Here is a 21,532-nt window from a genome sequence, read left to right as displayed (position 1 = left end):
CCCTCTTGTTGGTCTGTCACGAAATTTCATGGGGGTACCCATCGTAGATTGGAAAATACGAGTTGTTTATTTTTCGAACAATAAAAATTCGTATCGCAGTCCGTACGACATGTCACGCTGATTTGATGATTCACCCTGTTAGCATACCCCTCTATATGGTCTGTCACAAAATTTTATGGTGGTACTCTTTGTAGATTGGAAAATACGAATTTTTTATTAAATAAAAATTCGTATCGCAGTCCGTACGGTACGTCACGCTGATTTGATGATTCACCCTGTTAGCACACCCCTCTATGTGGTCTGTCACAAAATTTCATGGGGGTACTCATTGTAGATTGGAAAGTACGAATTTTTTATTTTTCAAACAATAAAAATTCGTATGGTAGTCCGTACGGCATGTCACGCTAACTTGATGATTCACCTTGTTAGCATACCCCTCCGAATTGTCTTTCACAAAATTTCATGGAGGTACTCATCGTAGATTGGAAAATATGACTTTTTTATTCTCCCACCAATGAAAATTCTTATCGTAGTTGGTACAGCAGGTGACGCTAATTTGAGAAGTCACCCTGTTAGTACACATCAGCAAATGGTTTTCTACCTCATTCCATGGGGTTACTCATCGTAAATAGGAAAATATGATTTTTTTATTTTCCTAAGTATAAAATATTGTAATCAAGGCGATACGACACGTCACGCTGATTTAATGATTCACTCTATTAGTGCACTAAAAGGTATTCCACAAAATTTCACGAATTCTTGCCGTTATTTGTAAAATACGAAGCTTTGTCAGAGAATAGGAAGTAGGTATTCATCTTCAAAAAAAATAATAATTCGTGTCAAAATCGGTACTGTCAATACGCTTCCTGTGCTTACTCAATACGGTTATGAATAATTATCAGTGACAATTTCATTTCAAGTTCTCTTTGTATATACGTTTAGAATATGTTTCTTGATTTGTTCGGCTCATTTGTATGATATCGCCCAATTAAATACCAGCCTTAGATTTATGAGAAACTTGGCAACACTGCTTACAATATCTCCTCTACCCCAACATCGACAGTCAACACGTGAGAAACTGTAGATGGAAAAGCGTGGCTAACTTCACACTAATGGTTTTATCTCATGGGATTCTAATCTTAGTTATATATACGTTTTTCAACATTTTGATTGGGGCTTCTCACTCATTAAAAATGTCAAAACTGTTACATTATTTGAAAAAAAAACTGTTCATCGAATTGTACATCAGCTAATGTCTGTAATGAATGATTTGAAAAATGGCTCTCTAAAATTTAGTGAACAGGGTCGTTTCAACCGTCCGAACGATACATATTGAAATAAATTCCGGAATAAATGTTGTTTCTCAGGATACTCCTTGATAGCCATGTTTTATGAGACATATTGATTTAAATTAAAAGAATGTCACTGATATTTACCGAGATATAACTAGAATAATTTTGACTGAATTGTGAGCTCCTGAACCTATGTCATGATATCAATTATATATTGAAATCGATTTACTTTTCATTGACACCAGCAACATGTTTCAGTTTGAAAATATTTTTTAAGGTTCGAAAACTTTCGGCTAGAAGGCCCATGTTTTTTATTAGTCTTCTTATTGATGGTGTGAAGGCGCGTAAGTATACAATAAGCACCTAGTTTTCTGAGAAAAAAACTTGAATTATTTTCAAAATGAAGCAATAACAATTTTTTTATTCATGAAATTATTTTATTGAACAATGAAGATCATTGATCATCCTGTTCATTGATCGTGAGATAGCTTTGTGTTATTAGAATAGAAAATATATCAGAATAATTGTTAGATCTTTTACTTTGGAACGTCTTGGATTATAATTTGGAATTTCTTCGTCATTTCTTTATGGAATGAATTGATATGTTTTTCCAAGGTCTTATCTCAGTCAATATCACAATGAAACGTAAACCGTCCACAGGTTTAATTTTTCGTAAATGTCTCGAGATATTTCATGAATTACCTAACTTCAGTATTTCGTTGAGGTCGAATTCTAGATTTTGTCATCCCTGAAAGTTTTTGCAAAAGTTCACTGTCAAAAAATCGATGGGAAAACTGTATTGACACTGATTTATTCCTGTTGTTTCCGTATAATTCTCAAACATAATTTCGGTGGTAGATATTTTGGAAAGAAATTGCACTGTGTCTTCTCGTTGTACATTATATTCACTCCTGAACTTAGGCTTGGATTGAAGTTTCAGGTAACCGGAACTGAACTTCCCCGTTACATCACGCACTGTTCCAAAGTGTACTAACTGGAGATTTATTTCAGACTTACAGTCACCCTTGTGAATTCGGCTTTTTACATGAATAAAGGCGGGTACAAATTCGTTTCAAGATTTGCCGGCAATCTGAAATAACAAGAATTTTATAGTACGAGGATTTCTGGACTGATTTATGGCTCTATCAATTACTACTTCAATCATTGTGTAGGCATTTGCCGCAGTCATTAACGCATTACATTTTAATTTCGTCGACCCTCGAATACTTGCTCATATAGTGTTTCATTATCGACAAAAGCCGTAGAAGGAGCTCTTTACAAGATTTGATCCAGTATTCTCGGATATCTTACAACCTTTGCGAAGCCGTTTTTGGTGTTCCAAAGTTCACATTTTTTTTTTAATTTTACCTACTTCTCGTGTATGCCTGACTTTTGGAAGACGCCAAAGCTTTATTGTATGTGACTAATCATTTGATGCCGTGTTTTTTCTTTGCCACATTCCTACAAATCAAATACATGCCTTGAATTGAAAAATGATCTGAAAAAGTTTTCTCAAACTCAAAATGAAACATCACATGTACTTCTAGAATCTAAAGTGGAATGTTACTTGAAAGAGAACTACGAAACTAATGTAATGAAGGTTCAAATAAATCACCTTCTTGTGACAAACAACAGCAAAATCTATGATGAAGAGCTGATCTCATATCTCTGAGGTACATTTTTCAGATATTTTTCTCGAGAGAATTTATATGGTTGAAGCTGGGATGATTCTGAGATCGTCTTAGGAATCACACGTTGAAAGGTAAGACCTCATCAGTACTTAGCTCGCACAAGTTTCTCGACTTCTGAGAGTTGTCGTTCGTATGGGGGCGACAGCTGATTAACGAAAAAACAGATTTCAAACAGATTACTGGTCGTGGATTGTGACTCAAACAACTTTCCTTGAAACAAATGTTTTCAAAATTGATGAGAAGTAGATGAACTCTTGGAATAATTTGATTTTGTAGTAACTGAAGGTATTTGACAGCATTCCGGCGACCATCGATGAAGAATGGACGTATAATATAGTCTCCTGATATTCATGTCTAAACATTGAGGTTTAATGAGTGCTGAGTCTGCACAGAAAAACTTGAATGCGGAATAAAAACATGATCACCATGCACATTTGCATCTATCGAGTAACATAAACAAGCCTCCTTACGCTGGTTAATCATATCTAATTGCAATCGGCTGGCGAAATTTATTGTTACAGTTTACGTTGTTACATTTTAATGCCTGTGGTGTGTACATATATACGGTATTTTGAAGTTTAAAATTTTTGAAATGTCAAGTACTGATACGGCTAAAAAAACTGCTTATTTGTGTCCCTACACTCCACCCAAAAAATATTTCTATACCTAGCCACATATTATTAAGAAAAGCCGATCATTTCTAAGTTCGACTATGTACAAGCAGCCTTGTCTGGGAGATCACGTGCACTATGTATGATAATGTTTCGAGGCATTCTGTTGCTTGGTTGGATGCTGATTTTCTGAAGACTTATATCAAACAATGATAATAAGAATGTATAATAATAATAATGTTTATTGGCAATCTCAAAATACAAAATACGATACGTTACATCAGACAATAAACAAGGGCAGAATGAATTCCACTAAAACCGATTTGGTTGTGCGTGGAAGGGTTTCCGGTTCTTGTATTGCTAACAGGTGTGCTACTTGCACGGGTATATACATTAACATCTAATTTATACAAAAGTGATTTTTTTAGTAAAATCTTATAGCTACTTTGAAACATTATGGATACGTTGAAATGATTAAAACCTTATAACTATGTTGGAACATTCTAGATTGATTGGTTCAATTGGTAAGTGTATTCGATTAAGAAGTGTACTGTATCTTTCCCAAGTTGAACAATGAAATTTTTGAATATTCTTTTGATCATATTCAGTGAATAGTGCGAAATAAGAAGTATTTTGAATGTTTCGGGTAAGTGATTGAATATTTTAGATGATAGTTAAGTATAGTTTCGTGTTACCACATTTATTTTAGTTTGTATTGTTTGGACATGTTCATTTTCTTTATGCCTTTAGTTCAGATTTGTTTTTGTAGATCTATATGATTATTTGATGCATAAACAGTTGTCTGAGGTCGAGTATACCTGTTTCTTGGAATAGTATATTGGAGGAGTAGTTTTTTTTTGCCATAGATTATTTTCAAAATTCTTTTTTGGAGGACATCGAATTGCTTCAAATGTGTTTTACCTGAACCACCCCAGCTGAGAATGGCGTATTGTAGTCTTGACTGTAGTAGTATATCATTTTTAGGTAAGTGATGTCAAGTATGTTTGTTAATTTTCTGAATCTATATAATAAGCATCTTAATGTCATCGTTATATTCGTTATGTGAAGATCCCAGCGCAGATTTTCATCTATTGTTACTCCTAAGTACTACATGTCGTTTCCCGAATGTATTACTTCCATATTTCCGCTATGTTCTACGTTCAAATTATCAAAATTTGGTAGTATGCTTTTATTATTGGCGAATGGAATGAAAAATGTTTTTTTTAAATTGACAGTTGATATTTTTTGACTGAACCAACTGAATATGATTTTCAGACAGATAATAAGTCATTTATATAAATGGAGAAGAGTATTGCTTCAAAAACTGTACCTTGGGGTACGTCGTAGTTGATTACCCCTTCTTCACTTAGTACATTGGTAATTTTCACTACTTGTCTTCTATCAGAAAGGTAACTAGTGAGTAGTTTTTTCGGTTCTCCTCATAATCCTTTATCGTCCAAAGTTTTTAACAACTGTTCATGACTAAACGTGTCAAAAGCCTTGACCAAATCCAGGAACATGAACAAATTGGGCTGACTCTTATCTAAGGACGTGGATACTTTTTTGGTTATGATTGATCCAAGGGTTTCAACCCTTAAAGCCAACCTCGATTTGACCGATTAATATTAGGAAAGGAAAACTGGTTTCAGAATTGTTCACCTTACCTTTCTTCTGGGCGGATCCCTGGGCGACGACGAATTTCTAATCCAGGCCTTTTCTACGGTCGGGTAGGTAATGCACAACACAATTTCAATAATATTTTATTGGTTTTCGATCGACTGAGGGTTTTGAGGAATTTTGAATATCGAAGATATGTTGACCCGTCGTTCACCGTTTTGTCTCTGCCGAGTCAACGAGATAAGGACTTTGTTTTCCTGCACCAGTTTTTATCGTTTTTTTTTTTTGTTTAAAAGGTATCGCAGCAGATTAGACCAGTAAAATTTGAAATGAAATTATTGTATGAAGAAACGAAATAAAGAAAATGATTCTTGAAAAATAGTAATATATATTTTTCCCCAGATATTAACTTTATATACATATGAGCGAAATATTAACATTCCGCCCAACTAAAATACAAGAAGTATTTTACATCTCGTCCGATGTAGAAACCACAGGCAAAGGGCATAGCTTCACCAGTGGCCTTTTCAATAAACCCGTGTTAGTCTTTATCATAGCTACACGCGCAACGCCATCGTGTCCTGGATAAAGTTCTACAATTCTACCAATTTTCCACTCAAGAGGTGAAACTAATTCATTTTTTATTAAAACTAAGGTATCCCGACTGACATTGTGACAACTATTAAACCACTTATTTCGTTGTTGCAACGTATTCAAATAAGAGTCATGCCAGCGCTTCCAAATATCACGTGTGAGGCGCTGCACTAACTGCCACCTACTAAGATGATTAAGAGACACAGCCGATAAGTCTGGGTCGGGGATAGTATTAAGCGGTTCCTGAGTCAGAAAATGACCCGGGGTCAAAACGGATAAATCGTTTGGGTCATTACTGAGAGGACAAAGAGGACGTGAATTTAGAATAGCCTCAACTTGACACAGAATGGTGTAAAACTCTTCATAACTCAATATTTGGGAACCAATAGTTCGAACAAGGTACTTTTTCACTGATTTGATGCCAGCCTCAAAAAGCCCGCCAAAATGAGGTGCTGACGGAGGGTTAAATGACCATTCAATGCGCTCAGTTGAAGCGGCTTGTTCCATAAGTCTGTTGAGCTCCCTATAAGCTCCAACAAATGCAGTTCCATTATCAGAAAATAACTAACTACAGCGCCCTCGTCGAGCTACTAAACGTCGAAGAGCGGCGATGAAAGTTTCTGTAGTAAGATCTGACCTCAACTCTAAGTGTAAAGCTTTTGTGGCAGCACAAACAAACAGACATATATAAGCTTTCATTGATTTTGCGCCCCGTGCTTTAGTAAAAACAATTGAAAAGGGCCCACTATAATCTACACCAACGATGGAGAATGGCTTGACTTTGTTGATCCTAAAAGATGGTAAATTCCCCATGAAAGGTTGAAGAGGAGTTGGATTTATCTTAAAACAAGTAAGGCATTTGCTAAGACAGTGACGGATTGCCCTTCTAGAGCACAAAATCCAAAACTTTTGGGCTAAAAGAAATTGAAGTGTTTGAGGCCCTGGATGGAGATATTTCTTGTGCGTTTCCTCAATAACTAGATATGTTAAACGGTGTTTGTTGGGAAGAAGAGCAGGATGTTTTTTGTCATACGACAATCCAGAGAATAACAAACGACCGCCCACCCTGAGAATACCATCTTCTCCAAGAAAGGGGTTGAGTTTTCTTAAAGGTTTTGAAACGGGTTTGCACTCTTTAAGATTTTGAATGTCATTAGCAAATACAGAATTTTGAACATATCTGACTAAAACCATAAGAGCTTTATACAGTTCAAAATTAGAAAAATGGTTTGATTTTTGATTTTCAGGTGAATTACGGTATTTAAAATTATGAATAGATCGCAAAAAATGAGCAATAATAGTCTGCATTTTAGATAAACTAGAAAAATTCTGCAAAAGTTCATCGAAATAATTAGATGAAGTGACTGCTAATAAAGAAATAGCTCGCTCTTCATCACCAGCTTGGGAAGAATTATGATCGGAAATACTATGTGGCCAAGTTTCTACATGTTGTTGTAACCAAATCGGCCCCGCCCACCATAAGGAACAGTCGAGAAGCTGAGATGGCAGCAATCCTCTGGAGCCAGGATCCGCCGGATTATCTTCGGAGCGGACATGTCGCCAAGAAGATGGAGGAATTTTATCTTGAATGTAGGACACTCGATTTGAAACGAAGGTTTTCCAGCGATGTGGAGATGATTTGAACCAATCCAAGACAGTTGTAGAATCAGACCAAGCTGTGACCTTGCTAAAATGAAGTTTGGAGGAATATGTTTTCAGAATAAAGCTGGTTAATCTAGCTAGCAGCACTGCAGCACATAGTTCAAGGCGAGGAAGCGATAATCGTTTCAGTGGTGCCACTTTGGATTTTGCACACACGAGAGTTACCTTAATGCCGTTTTTTACTTAGATATCGAAAATAAATAACGGCAGCGTAACCCTTTTCGCTGCTATCAGCAAAGCCGTGAAGCTCACATTTCAAGAATGTTTCCTCACATAAAGGTCGAGTTATTGAAAGATTTGAAATAAGTGGAAGTTCAGCTCTGTATTGCTCCCATTTTTCCAGGACGTCAATAGGAGGAACTTGATCCCAATACAGGGACGGTCTAAAGATTCAACTGTATACGAAAACGAATCACAACCTGGGTTCCATTTTGAACCTAGAATTTTTATAAAAGATATTTCTTTGGCATTGAAAATAAGAGACTGCTGCTGTCTATGTTCAGAAGGAATATTTTCAAGAAGTGAAGGATGATTGGCAGACCATTTGCGAAATTCAAAACCTCCACTTTGCATGAGTGCAATTAATTCCGACTGAAGCTGCTTAGCTTCATGCAAGTTTGGAATACTAGAGACGATATCATCTATATAAAGATCAGAAAGTAAGGCTTTAGAAGCCAGAGGAAATTTATCTTTTCCTTCTTTGGCTTATTGCATGACTGTTCTGAGAGCTAAATATGGCGAAGAAGAAACTCCAAAAGTGACAACTTTAAGAGCATAGGATTTTATTGGATCGTTTGGGGTAAAACGCCAAAGAATACGTTGGTATTCTCGATGCTCAGGTGCCACCATAATTTGACAGTACATTTTCTTGACATCTGCTGTGAACGTGTAAGGATGCAAACGAAAATTCAAAAGAATCGTAGAAATATCGTTTTGTAATTTTGGGCCTGTTAAAAGAGTGTCATTAAGACTTAGCCCAGCCGCGTCCTTGCAAGATGCATCGAACACCACTCGCACTTTGGTCGTAGTACTTTCTGGCTTGACTACACAATGATGTGGTAAGTAGTAGGTAGAAGGACGGTCGAAAAACGGTACTTCTTCCATGTAGCCCGAATCAACAAATTCTTTAATGCTCTCTGAATATGACTCGAAGAGAAGTTTATCTTTTAGAAATCGACGTTACAGTGAATAGAATCGTCTTAATGCAATCGAATAGATATTTGAAAAGGAAGGTTTGCCATTTTTGAAAGGTAAAAAAACTTGAAATCTACCTGAAGTATCTCTAGAATGAGTATTTTGAAAGATCGATTCACATAAAGTGTCTTCGGGTGAGTTGACCTCGATAGAAGGTATGTTTTCAATCTCCCAAAATCCTTTTAATGTTGAATTAATTTCAGATTCTGAAATAATAAAAGAAAAACTGACCGAACTAGGGTTGGTAGGAGGTTGTAGATCTCCTGAGAGAATCCAACCGAAGCAAGTGTTCAGACATGAAGGCGATACACCATCACCTACAATACGTCCATCTCGCAAAATCAAGGGATAAATCCCCCCACCAAGTAGTAAATCTATTGGTGCAGGAATGTTGAAATCAGGATCTGCTAAGTTCAAATTTGCAATAGTTTGAAAAGTGTTTTTGGGAATAAAACTAGTGGGCATCTTAAAACATACTGATTTTGTGGTCGAATTTTACATGAAACTATTCCTGAACTTGGGGTTTCGATTTGTCCTACCCCAAAAAGGGACCTAGAACTTGGCATTTTCGAAAGGCCTAAGCGGGTAACACATTTTTGTCTAATAATATTTAACTGAGAACCATTATCGATAAAAACCCTGATTGGTTTATAAGAACCCCAGGCATCAAGAATATCCACTATTGCAGTGGAGAGAAGAGTTGTCGAAATTTTATTGGAGGTCGGAAGTGCCACCATATTACATGGAGCAGTTTCTGCAGAACTCACACTAGAAACATGAAGATATGTGTGATGAATACCTTGACCACACACCCTGCATGAATCTTGTGACTTACAATCGTGAACTTTGTGTCCGTTATGGAGGCAGTTCGTGCACCAATTGTTTCGAACTACCATTTGAAGTCGCTCACTAGGCGTTTTAGACAAAAATGACGGACACTTGTAAATCGAATGAGGTTCCTTGCAAATTGGGCATATATAGGATTTAGATAAGGATTTCGAATTTTTAGATGTCTTTACAAGAAAAGTATGTTGATTGGATTTATTTTGTTTGGGTTTATAATTGGAATTTTTCGAGAAGTTTGAATTTCTTGAATAATTTGAATTTTTTGAAAGGTTTGAATTTTTTGAAAGTTACTGTCTTTCGGCAACATTAACGAAACTGATTCAAGAGCTACACATTGTTTCTGCAAAAAAACTTTTAAAGATTGATAGGAGGAAATTTGATTTGTAGCTTCTTGCATTTCGAATCCCTTGACAGTTTCCATGCTTGATTTTCGAATTAAAATTTTGAAAATAACGAAGTCCCAACTATCCACCGGTAATTTAAACACTTTTAAAGCCGCTAAATTTTCCTCGAAAGTATCAATTAAATTTCTAATACCTTCTGCAGATTCTTGGGTAAGTTTAGGGGCATTAATAATTTGAGACCAAAAGGCCTCACTTAGCAATCTGGGATTTTGAAATCTGTCATTTAAGGTTTTGTAGGCAATTGCGTAATTATCGCTAGATAGAGGAACAGCTCTAACGATTCCTAGAGGTGCCTTTTCTAGAGAAGAAATTAAGTGTTTATATTTTTCAACATCTGAAATTTCAGTATTATTGTGAACAAGTGAGTTGAATAAGTCAATAAAACCAGACCAGTTTTGCAAGGTTCCGTCAAATTTAGGCAATTTGATTTCGGGAAGCTTGGCACTTTTAGTTTGAACAGAATTAATAACAGTTTTGGTGTCCAATTGTTGCTTGAACAATTCGTAATAATTTGTTTTTATATCATAATATTTTTCAAGAAAATTAGCTCTGACTTCTTTTTCCACCAGTAGTTGGTCAGGGTCCTCAGACAAAGCATTTATAACACCTAAGTGTTGTCATTCGAACTCTGCGTAGCATCCATCCAAGCTACGATAACACATTTTAAATCGAGAATGGACATCATCACTATTTTTTGCTGACTGGGACACCGTATATATTGAAAACAGCTGATCGATAGCAAGCTCCCTAGCAGCACGCAGCTGCTTTAATGCTCTCGTACTAGACATTACTTCGTACAAAATCAAATTATAAATCTGAATGTAGGTTTCGAATGAAAGAATTCACAAAAACAAAAGATCCATTGCCTTAACAAAGGTAAAAAATCAAGGCCACTGTTTTTCAATAAAAAAGCTGATACCGATATTGAACTATTGAAAAAAAACAGATCTATTTCATTTTATTTGAATATTAAATTAAACAAAATGCAACGACATAAGATGGCCCCAATAAACAATATCAGTCGAAATAACCTAGGATGGATTCGGTAACAAGCTTGTTTAAACAAGTTTAATTTTCGACCAGTAATAGGTTTTAATCATTTTGCGCGTAGAAACAAAATGACTTACTTATTCTACACAAAGTTAGAATTTGCACTTTTGGATCGTTTGTTGACATTTTCTCTCGGAAACCAAATTTCTTATCAGATATTATTTTATGTTTTTTTAAGAAATCATTTATTCTGTTCTTGAGTGATTTTTCGAATATTTTTGCAAGAGAGGTAATTACTGATATGGGTCTGTAATTCAATAATAATGTTTCATCTCACTTTTTGTAGATGGGTGTGATTATGGCTTTCTTGAAACTACTCGGACATTTGCTAGTAGCAAATATGTTATTTATAAGGTGTGTAAGAAGTGACAGAATTTCATTTGAGATTTCTTGGATCACTTTTATGCTCATTCCATCTACTCCTGGAGTTTTTTTGGAATCTAGTTCTTGAATTATGATTAATATTTCCTTCTCGTTTACAGGGTTAAGAAAGAAAGTTTGGTAAAGCCTTGTTCTATTTTGTCTTCGTGACGTTTTTGGTATTTTATTGGCGAGCGTTTCTCCAACTCCACAAAAATATTTGTTGAAAGCATTTGTTTCTCTGTTTAACATCTGTTTTTCCGTTAATCAGCTGTCGCCCCCATACGAACGACAACTCTCAGAAGTTGAGAAACTTGTGCGAGCTAAGGACTAACGAGGTCTTACCTTTTAACGTATGATTCATTTTGATTCTTCAGTTCGTTGTTTTCGTTTTTGACGTTATTAATTTTATTTTCTGTTTTTTTTTTCGTTAAGTATTTGCCACAATTTTTTTTGGGAGTTCCTATTGTTACCTATTTCAGTTTTATAATGATTATATTTTGCTAGTTTGATCAATTTATGCAATTTTGTTTCAAATTCGTAATAAGTTTGCCTTCTGTCTGTATTAGTGGGATCTTTTCTGTATTCATGATATATTTTGTTTTTGTTTTGTTAACTAATTCAATAAGACCTGGAGTGATCCAATCATTACGTTTTATTTTATTCAATTTTCTTCGCTATAGTATTATTAGCAATGAGATGTTTGAGTGTCTCCGTTAAGTTAGTTAGGAGTATTTCTGTGTCTGTCTCACTCAAGTAATTGTTCCAATCGTGACACTTCAAATCTTTTCTTAAGTTGTTGAAGTTCGTAATATATTTTATTTTTAGTTCGTTATAACATTTTTTCCGAATATAGAGTTGGTATTCCTAGATTTGTCGCTCTGTGGTTTGAAATGTAATTCTCATATGTTAGTGCTGTACAAGTTTTGTTTGATTCAGAAAAAGTCGCTTTCAGAAATATATGGTCAATGCAACTTTCAGATGTACCTTGTATTCGAGTATTGCAGTTAATCATCGATTCAAAACCTCTCTCACTGAGTATATTCATGTATTCGTTCATCACTTCTTTGTTGATATTGATGTTTATATTCATGTTATGTGGTTCAATTTTTCTAATATAACATTCATATCTTCTACTATTACTTGAATATTTACTAATGTATTTTTTGTTTGTTTCAGGTAATTTCCGAAATGTTTAACAAAAGTTTCCACGTTTCTGGATGGTGATCTATATATAAATGTCAAAAGTGCGTTTTGTTGTTCATTGATTTTTATTTTCAATTGTAGAGCCCTATTCATGTCAATTAGAATTATTTTTTCTGTACAACTGAATGCTTTTTTTAAAGTAGACTACAACACCGTCATTTTTGTTTAGATTTCCTTTGGAATATAACATATTATAATTTGGGTGTTGAAAAAACACTACAGTTGTCAATAATGAATGTTTCAGTTAACACTATGCAGTCGTAATCAGAGTCCAGTTGTTCGAAAAAGATTATTAAATCATCTATATTCTTAGAAAGACTATGGATATTGTGTTGAAACAATTTAAAATACTATTTATGATTTTTTGTGACCAGTATGCGTTATGGTCTTTTATTGCACAAAAATGTTTAGTTTTTATACGTAAGTAAGTTATGTCACGAATATACGCATTTGTTCGATTTAGAATGTTCCTAGTGTAGTTGAAAGTGACGGATGTGTAAAATTTCTTACAACAAGAAAATTCAAGTTACAATTTCAAAAGAGGTATAACTGTAGACGAATGACATGCAGTGAACCGTATAAAATCCTTAAAATAAATATGTGATTATGAGGTTGATTAATACATAACAATCAAACAATCAAAATACACTTCAAAGTTCAGTTGCATCCTTAAAATTCATAAAATGAAAATTTATGTTTTTTTAATAAGTGATGTTGAATTTCAATGAAAAATGAAAGGAACAAGACGTTATATTCTTTCCGGTTGCGTGCTTGATTTCTTTCTGTTGCGTAGATTTATTTGCTCATTTGTTGTTTGTTTCCTAGGATTTTCTTGTTTTTCGCCTGTGTTGTTTGAATCAACACTCTGTTGTGGTGTATTGATGATATTGTATTGCTATTGTTGTCTATCGGAGTTTGTGGTGTATTTTTTGATAGGGTACAATTTTGTGTTGTTTTTGGGGTTTCTAAGATATTTTACGCATATCTCTCTAATTGTTCTACTGTGTACTTTTCTCCACCAATGTAAAGATCTCCTTTTTGTATTTTTGCTTCAAATCTCTTCTCTTTTGCTAGTTTAAAATGCTTTGTCAGAATCTTTTGGGTTTTTCTGTCTTCGGGATTTAGGTCGTTAACGATTCGGATGTGTGTTCCTTTCAGATGATTTGATTTTGCAATGATTTGTTGCTTTTTGAAGTTTCTAACGAATTCTTATGGAATTGGCCTGTTATTGTTCGCAGCTTTTTTTCCTATTCTGTAGGTGTTGTTTATATCCTCCTCTTTGACGCTAGCAACCACTTTAGAATTACAAACCGAGATCACTATGTCTTTGGTGTTCTCATCTGTTCCGTCCTCAATACCAAAAATCAAGACGTTATTCTTCTTAGATGTTCTGCTTATATTTATCAGTTTTCGTTTGAGCTCTGAATTCTCTTGTATGACTTGTTCTAATTCTTCTTTGATCTCTTTTAGATTCACAGTGTTAATATTGATGGATTTTTTAAACTCTGTTATTCCATTTCTTATCACTTCATTTTGTGATGCTACACCTCGTAGTAGGTCATAAATATCCTTGTTAGAAGGTTCACCCATGTCAAGTTTTTCCTAATGTTTGGCAACGTCGCCTGTGGTAGAGCTCTCGGTGTGTGTTTATGTTTTTGGGGTTATTTAGTTTTTAAATTATAAAATTTGGGGTTGTTTAGACTCACCAGTATTTTCATTCACAGTATGGTAATCGATGATCGAATGCTATTTTACATAATCTTTACATATCAAAAACTGGTGTTCAATCCGAACTCTTGATTGACTGAACTGCACACAGTTGTTACGTTGGATACGTGATGCAGCTTCCCTGAAAATTTTCACTCACTTTGGTACGCCTCAATGAACTCAACGGCTTTTGAATTCGACAATGCTTTTCCGATGTTTTTGAACAACGCATGAATAGATTGTCTTTCGTATGTGAATTAAATAATGATTTGTAAATATAACGTTTCACAAAAACTAATCATTTTCATTTTGTTTTTCCATCATGGTTTCACAATATTCCATTCGTCCAATGTAATCGCAGATAATAATTTTTGTTCTTTATAATAATGGTAACCATTTCTTTTCGGAATATTCCCAACAGTTCTGTTATATATGGTTCAATAAAACGCCTATGTAGTAATCCCACTTCAATAAAATCAACGGTTTTGCATTCGAAAATGCTTTTCCGATGTTTTTGACCAGACATAAAAATACTGACAGACACGAAACAATCATTTAATATTGTGAAATAAGTCGACATGATACATGAAATATTTGAAAAATATTGGTGTCTAATTTACCGGACACTGGTAAATATATAACAAGTTCCATCATTCATAATAATTTGTCTCCAAGTTGTCGGTTCATACAAGGGTCACTGGCTTCAACAGAGGCACATACAGATTTCTCTATTTTGACGGTTTTTATTATTTGGCTTCACACGTGGTTCATCAAAATTTTGACTCTGTCTGTGACGGAACTGACCTATTTTCGAATATATCAATAAATAGGTTTATTGTATCTCGAACCAAGGAATCTCCAAAAAACAACTTTGGTGTTTGTGTATTTTTTTTCTTTGTTAACGTGAACATTTAGGAGTTCGTAATAATAGTAACAAGCCCGTAAATTAATGTTTTTTGGACGATTAGACACAACTCTAGGTTGAGCCGTAGGCGAGTCCTGCCAGTCTGATTTCGAAAAAGTTGTTTGCGGATGTATTTCGTAAACTATTTTTTCGGAAACAGAATTTCGAACATTTCAATTCTTATCTGTATCAAATATTGGAATTTGAACAAAAGATAGGTACTAACAGATTTTTTTTTTATTTTTACTTATATCATCATTTATATGAGAATTCGAGCAATTATTAATATTGAGGGTATTTCATTTCTTCGATATGTTTGTTATATTCAAATGCCCTTTGTTGAAGTCAGTTTTATATTGATTTCACCTGATAATTTTTGAATTTTAATTTTATCATCATCTATATATCTTTCAGCGACATAAGGAGACTCCAAGCCACCGTGTCTCTTCAAATTTGTATTGTTTTTATCCGCAAATAACGTTGCTGAAGTTCGACAAATGCTATGGCCTGTGTAATTTTCAGGATTGGGTTATTTTAAAAATTCTTGTCATTCTTTTGATCAATAAACATCAAGTACGTACTTCTCGGACTGGGCCATAAAAATGCCACTTTCTCGAAGGAAAACCGTCCGAGAAGTGGGTATTTCCCGGAACGTTGCCGAAGAAGTATTATATTTTCAATCATTATGGACCTACTGCTCCGTATATGTTTCTAGGGATAAATGAGGATCACCAACTCACCACTATCCACAGTTGTGTCTATGTACTTCTCTATTCAAATGCAACGAGTATCAATCAGAAAAATAGGTATGGTATTGTATTCAAGGAATTGCACTTTGTAGTCAAAGTTATGTCATTATATTCATGAATGTAGTATTTTTTCAGTACCGTAATGCTATAATGCTACAATGCACCATATTACATCATATAATGAAATTATACCAACATAGCATACCTGAATACCGGCTTAATATTTTTTGTCCTGTATATAGGATGGAAGTTTCTCTTGAGAAAAAGACGATGAAGTATTTTCTGTATCGTCCTTTTAATTTATTTTCACAATGATCATTTTTCGAAAGCGTACCCACACTAATTCGAAACGAAAACGAGGTTATATAGAGAACGAAAATGCCACACACTATCAATCGTCCATAAATCAAAATTTGGAATTAACAGTCAATATTTCGAACTCAAAGTCTAGATTATAAGTTAAAAGACGAAGGCCTATTATTGAAGTCAAAATTATGAGTATAAAGTCGAAATTATGATATTGATTTGAGTAACATTTTTGATGACGAAATTCCTACATACATAATCGATCAGAGTTTTCATGAAACAAAAAATAATACTCGTATATAGCTTTCCTATATATAATCCTATATATATCTAATGAATACATTAGTTTCATCAACTGAATATAAATTCAATTATTATTCTGTGTTGAACAGTTTTTTTTTAACTAATGATCCATATATATCGTGACTGACAATTTACCTAGGTAACTAATATGATTGTTCTGATTACAGACATTTTTGCTGGTATGATTATTCCCTTACTTCACAAGATTGCACTGACTTGTCTAAGAGAGACATATACCTGTTTGTCACTTGTTACATGAAAAATTCGTTTCAAAGAAAAAAGTTTATGTTAGTCTAAATAATATTCAGTATATTCACCCACACATTACACAAGTAATATTTTACCGTCACTACTACTGCGTTGACGAAACATCCATATGAGACGATATTCGTTATGGAAATATTATTTTCGGATGAAATAAATTCAGTCAGAGGCAACGCCTCCAAATCCCAATGATCCCAGTGATATTTGTAATCATACCGCATCCCGTCCAATTACTCTGTCATTTTTTCGCAGAAAAAATTAACAATTTTCTCATTTCTATTCATGTGGATTTACACTGGAAGTGGGACCTCCTACGGGAAATTAACTGCTTTTCATTCATTCATGAACTTCAGAAATTCAGAAGTGATTGGTTCAAAGGGTAAACGAAGAGTGCTTGAAGAGTTGAATAGTTCAATTAGCAATCTTCACCCTCATTGGGTAAGTGATAACGGGTCCAAAAGCCATGTGCTTCGAATGACTAGAATAAACTTCTGAACTTATCCATCAAGATTATCGTCATTTCACAACTAGTATAATATTTTGTATCAATATGAGAAAAGATATTTAACAGCAATAACCATTTTACAGAAAGGGCTAGTTGTTCAAAGAATATATTTCAAATTACTATTGTGATTATTTATTATCGTTTAACAAAAATTTGCAAGTCTCATCCAGCTATAATACATTCGAAGACGCACAGTGAAGTGAGTGATCTATGAATACTGGAATATTGTACTCTGAGTATATTGTACTGTACTCTGAGATATTACGACTAACATTCGAACTTCTCATTCTTCACCTAGTTGATTTTCCAAAATAGCCCCTACTGAAAGTTTTTTCAACCTTTCCGAAGGTTTGTCGATTGACTTCTTCACTGTTCGTAAAAAACGAGGTGTACTTATTTAAATATAAGAATTTTGTTAATTATTCAAAATACATTCTACCACCATACTTCACCATATTACACTACTGCCGCATTTGGCTTACACGAACAACTAATTTGAATACTTCAAAGAATATTTCAAAGAGGAGACCGGAAAAAGATGAGATAGCTAATACAAAACTCGTTATCACTACATAATATAAAACAAAGTCGCTTCCCGCTGTCTGTCCTTATGTATGCTTAGATTTTCAAAACTACGCAACGGATTTGGATGCAAGTTTTTTTAATAGAAAGACTGATTCAAGCGGAAGGTTCACATGCATTCAACATGCATAATATAGTGGAGAAACATTGATAATTTTAGAGGTTTCTAATGAGATGTCGTAAATAAATACATTTTCGCGATAGTATATTGTCTGTCTCTTAGAAATAGCCCACAATAACCATTTTTTCTCCTAGTGAAAGCAAACAGCGATTTTAAGCGATACAGCAATAATCCTTATCCAATTCAGTACCTCAAACACATTGTGCATTCGATGTAGATCAATATGGCCCTCCACAGCATGTCATTCAAATGAATATTGTCGAAGATATCACAGATTCAAAGTGGAGGGACATAGCGGTTGCGACGGTACCGGTTGGAAGACCGTCGGAGCGTGCCTACAAATAGCGCGTCGAAGGCTGCGACTCGCCCCGGAGCCAGGGCAGGTCGCTAGTATTTATGAAAATCGATGAAATTCATTAAAAGAAGTGGTTTAACTTATACATTTTTGTCTCATAATTAAATGTTATAGCTTGGGAAAATAATGATTAATGTAAACTCGGCAAATTTTCCGTTTTGCCCGATAGCCGAGGTTACATGGGAAACGCTATGGGGCAAAATGAGTACACATTTTACACATTTCAATCTAGCATACATCGTTCACAAATATGTGCCTGCGGTTGACCCAAAATAGATGCAAGCACAGTCATCATCATCTACTTGGAAAGAACTATCATTTGATTCAATTTCTTCATTACGCGTTTTCGTTTTACCCTTTTTCTCAAGGTTTAGAGGATATTTGGTACTGATTTTTCATTAAGATCTGAAATAAATTGCTATGTTAAGCTCATTAGTTGAAGAAGCTGTGAAGATCTTGAACAATTCATCATGAATTATGCCTGTAACACAGTATTCTGGCAATTTAATTCAAAATATAAGGAAATTTGAAACTTTCAATGAAAAATATTCTTTGATGTACTTCTCATATTTGCTTTTTCATGTAATAAGTAATATATCATTTCTATGAATTTTTCAATTGCTCTAACTATTTTGTTTCCTATGTGACTGTTGTTTGTAACAACAAAATATGTGTGTCAGCATAGAATTATGAGGAAGGAAATTTGAAAATTTCATTGAAAAATATTCTTGAATGTACTTACTTCTCATATTTGTTTTTTTCATGTAATAAGTGATATATTATTTCTATGAATTTTTGCAATTGCTCTAACTATTTTGTTTCCTATGTGACTGTTGATTGTAACAACAAAATGTGTGTGTCACCATAGAATTATGAGATAATATCATCAGACGTACTTCATTCGCTGAAACACAAATCTCACTATGGATCAGAAGCGCGCTTAATGGAGCCATTGATGACAAAAGGAAGTGAAACAATGGATAAAATGCGAGTAGACTCAACAAACAAAATCAGAAGCTTTGATGCCAAACTCTTGCAAAGTATAATTTATTTTCGTATGCTTCCCAATATACAGGGTGTAACTAAATAAGTGTAGTGTGAAACACTTAGGAAGGTGATTCCTCATCGGAAAAAAGATAGGATTATTCATATAGAGGAATTTCATTGGAGCATCCTTTGTTAAGATACAGCTCCTTAAAATGGGTACATAAAATTTGTATAACAATTTTCTTCACAAGCACTAAAAAAGTTACAATATTGAAATTAACCTGACGTTTTGTACTACCAAAAACACACTTAGCCAGTAATTCATTTGGTTTACCCCATGGTTGTGAGGGGTGGAAAACGCAACCCTTAAATTTATTTCCAATATTACTTTTTGTCTTATTATTTGTTTACCATTTGAAAATTCATTTCTGATAGCCAGTTCCATTCTAGACTGTTCATTCGACAAAAGAACGCAGGATTGTGGTCGCCATCGAGAAGTACGAACACCACAGCTTGAGGAAGCAGTACTTAATTTGATTGAAGAACAACCTACTAACAGTACTAAAAAGATTGCTTCCCAGCTTAATTTTGATCGTATGACGGTATTTCGAATTTTAAAGGAACAACTCTCATACCCTTACCATCTGCAACGAGTACAGGCACTGTTACCGCGAGACTTTCCAAACCGTCTTGAATTTTGCAATTGGATGCTGGAAATGATTAGAAGAAATTGTGACTTTCTGAAGACGATATAATTAACAGACGAATGTATTTTTTTCGGGACAAGATTAATAATTTTCATGATTACCACATATGGGCTGATGAAAATCCTCACGCTATTGTCGAAACTAACTATCATGAACAGTTTTCTCTTAACGTGTGGCTCGGAATTATTGGGAATGATTTAATTGGGCCTCATTTTCTATCTCCTCGAATGAATGGTGAGGCATTCGCTCAATTTTCAAGAGAAGTGCATCCAGTACTGCTGGAGGAAGTTCCTTTGGGCGTCAGAAGAGATATGTTTTTCATGCATGATGGGGCTTTCGCCCATTCCAGTCAAGTAGCACGTCAGCTTCTAACTGAAACATATGCAAATCAGTGGATAGGTCGAGGAGGACCACAGAACTGGCCCGCTCGATCTCCGGATCTCAATCCTCTCGATTACTCTATTTGAGGCCATTTACAGCATTTGATTTATTGTACTCTTTTTCGCGATGTAGAGGACTTAAGAAACCGCATCATACGTGCAGGGTAATCAAGAGACTCCAGGAATATTTGAGCGAATACGTGGCTCAATGCGCCGACGTCTAGATGCATGCGTAATGTCTGAAGGTAGACAATTTGAACATTTACTATTATTTCTACATGTTGTGTGTTTTGTTATTAATAAATTAGTTTTGTTTATTACCCTTTATTCGATTAATGCAGGTACTAACAACAATAAATCCAGTTCGCATTTATCACGATGAATCTCTGAAGTTGTTCGTGAAATGATTTTTTGCTGCGAACAGGTTTATTATGGACAAAAAACCCAAGATACATTTTTTGTTCAGAATGAAACAGGCTATCGGAAATAAATTTTCAAATGGTAAACAAATAATAAGACGAAAAGTTACATTGGAAATTAAGTTTTAGGGGTTGCGTTTTCCACCCCTTACAACCATGGGGTAAACCAAATGAATCACATGCTAAGTGTCTCTTTGGTAGTACAAAACGTTAGGTTAATTTCAATATTGTAACTTCTCCAGTGCTTGTGAAAAAAATTGATATACAGATTTAATATACCCCCTTCAAAGGGTTGTATCTTAACAAGGGATGCTCCAATGAAGGTTCTTCATATGAAAGATCCTTTTTTTTTCGATGAGGAATCACTTCCTTGAATGTTTTACACTTATTCAGTATGTGTCATTAATTAGTGTGTATTCATTTTTGTCTAATATATTGTCTCTTAACATCAATGATGTGAATGAACTCAATGAAATTTCTGATTTCAATTTATGTATCTCCCATCCATTTCTCTTGGACAATTATCTAAGAACCTCCTGATATTGTTATTTTCTTCATTTGGAAAAAATCACTTATTCGCAATCATGTATAGAAAATGGTTTCGAAGAAAGTTATACTATACCTACTGAAAACATCGAATCGACTCCAGTAAAAAAAAATTATAAAAATATAATTAAAAGTGTTTATTTTATAATTTTCACTATAAAGGGTTTCAC

Source organism: Leptinotarsa decemlineata, unplaced genomic scaffold (assembly GCF_025532065.1).
Source record: "Leptinotarsa decemlineata unplaced genomic scaffold, Ldec_3_MD MMD2_tig00026369_RagTag_RagTag, whole genome shotgun sequence".
NCBI classification, from domain to species: domain Eukaryota; kingdom Metazoa; phylum Arthropoda; class Insecta; order Coleoptera; family Chrysomelidae; genus Leptinotarsa; species Leptinotarsa decemlineata.
This window is presented reverse-complemented; position numbering follows the sequence as displayed.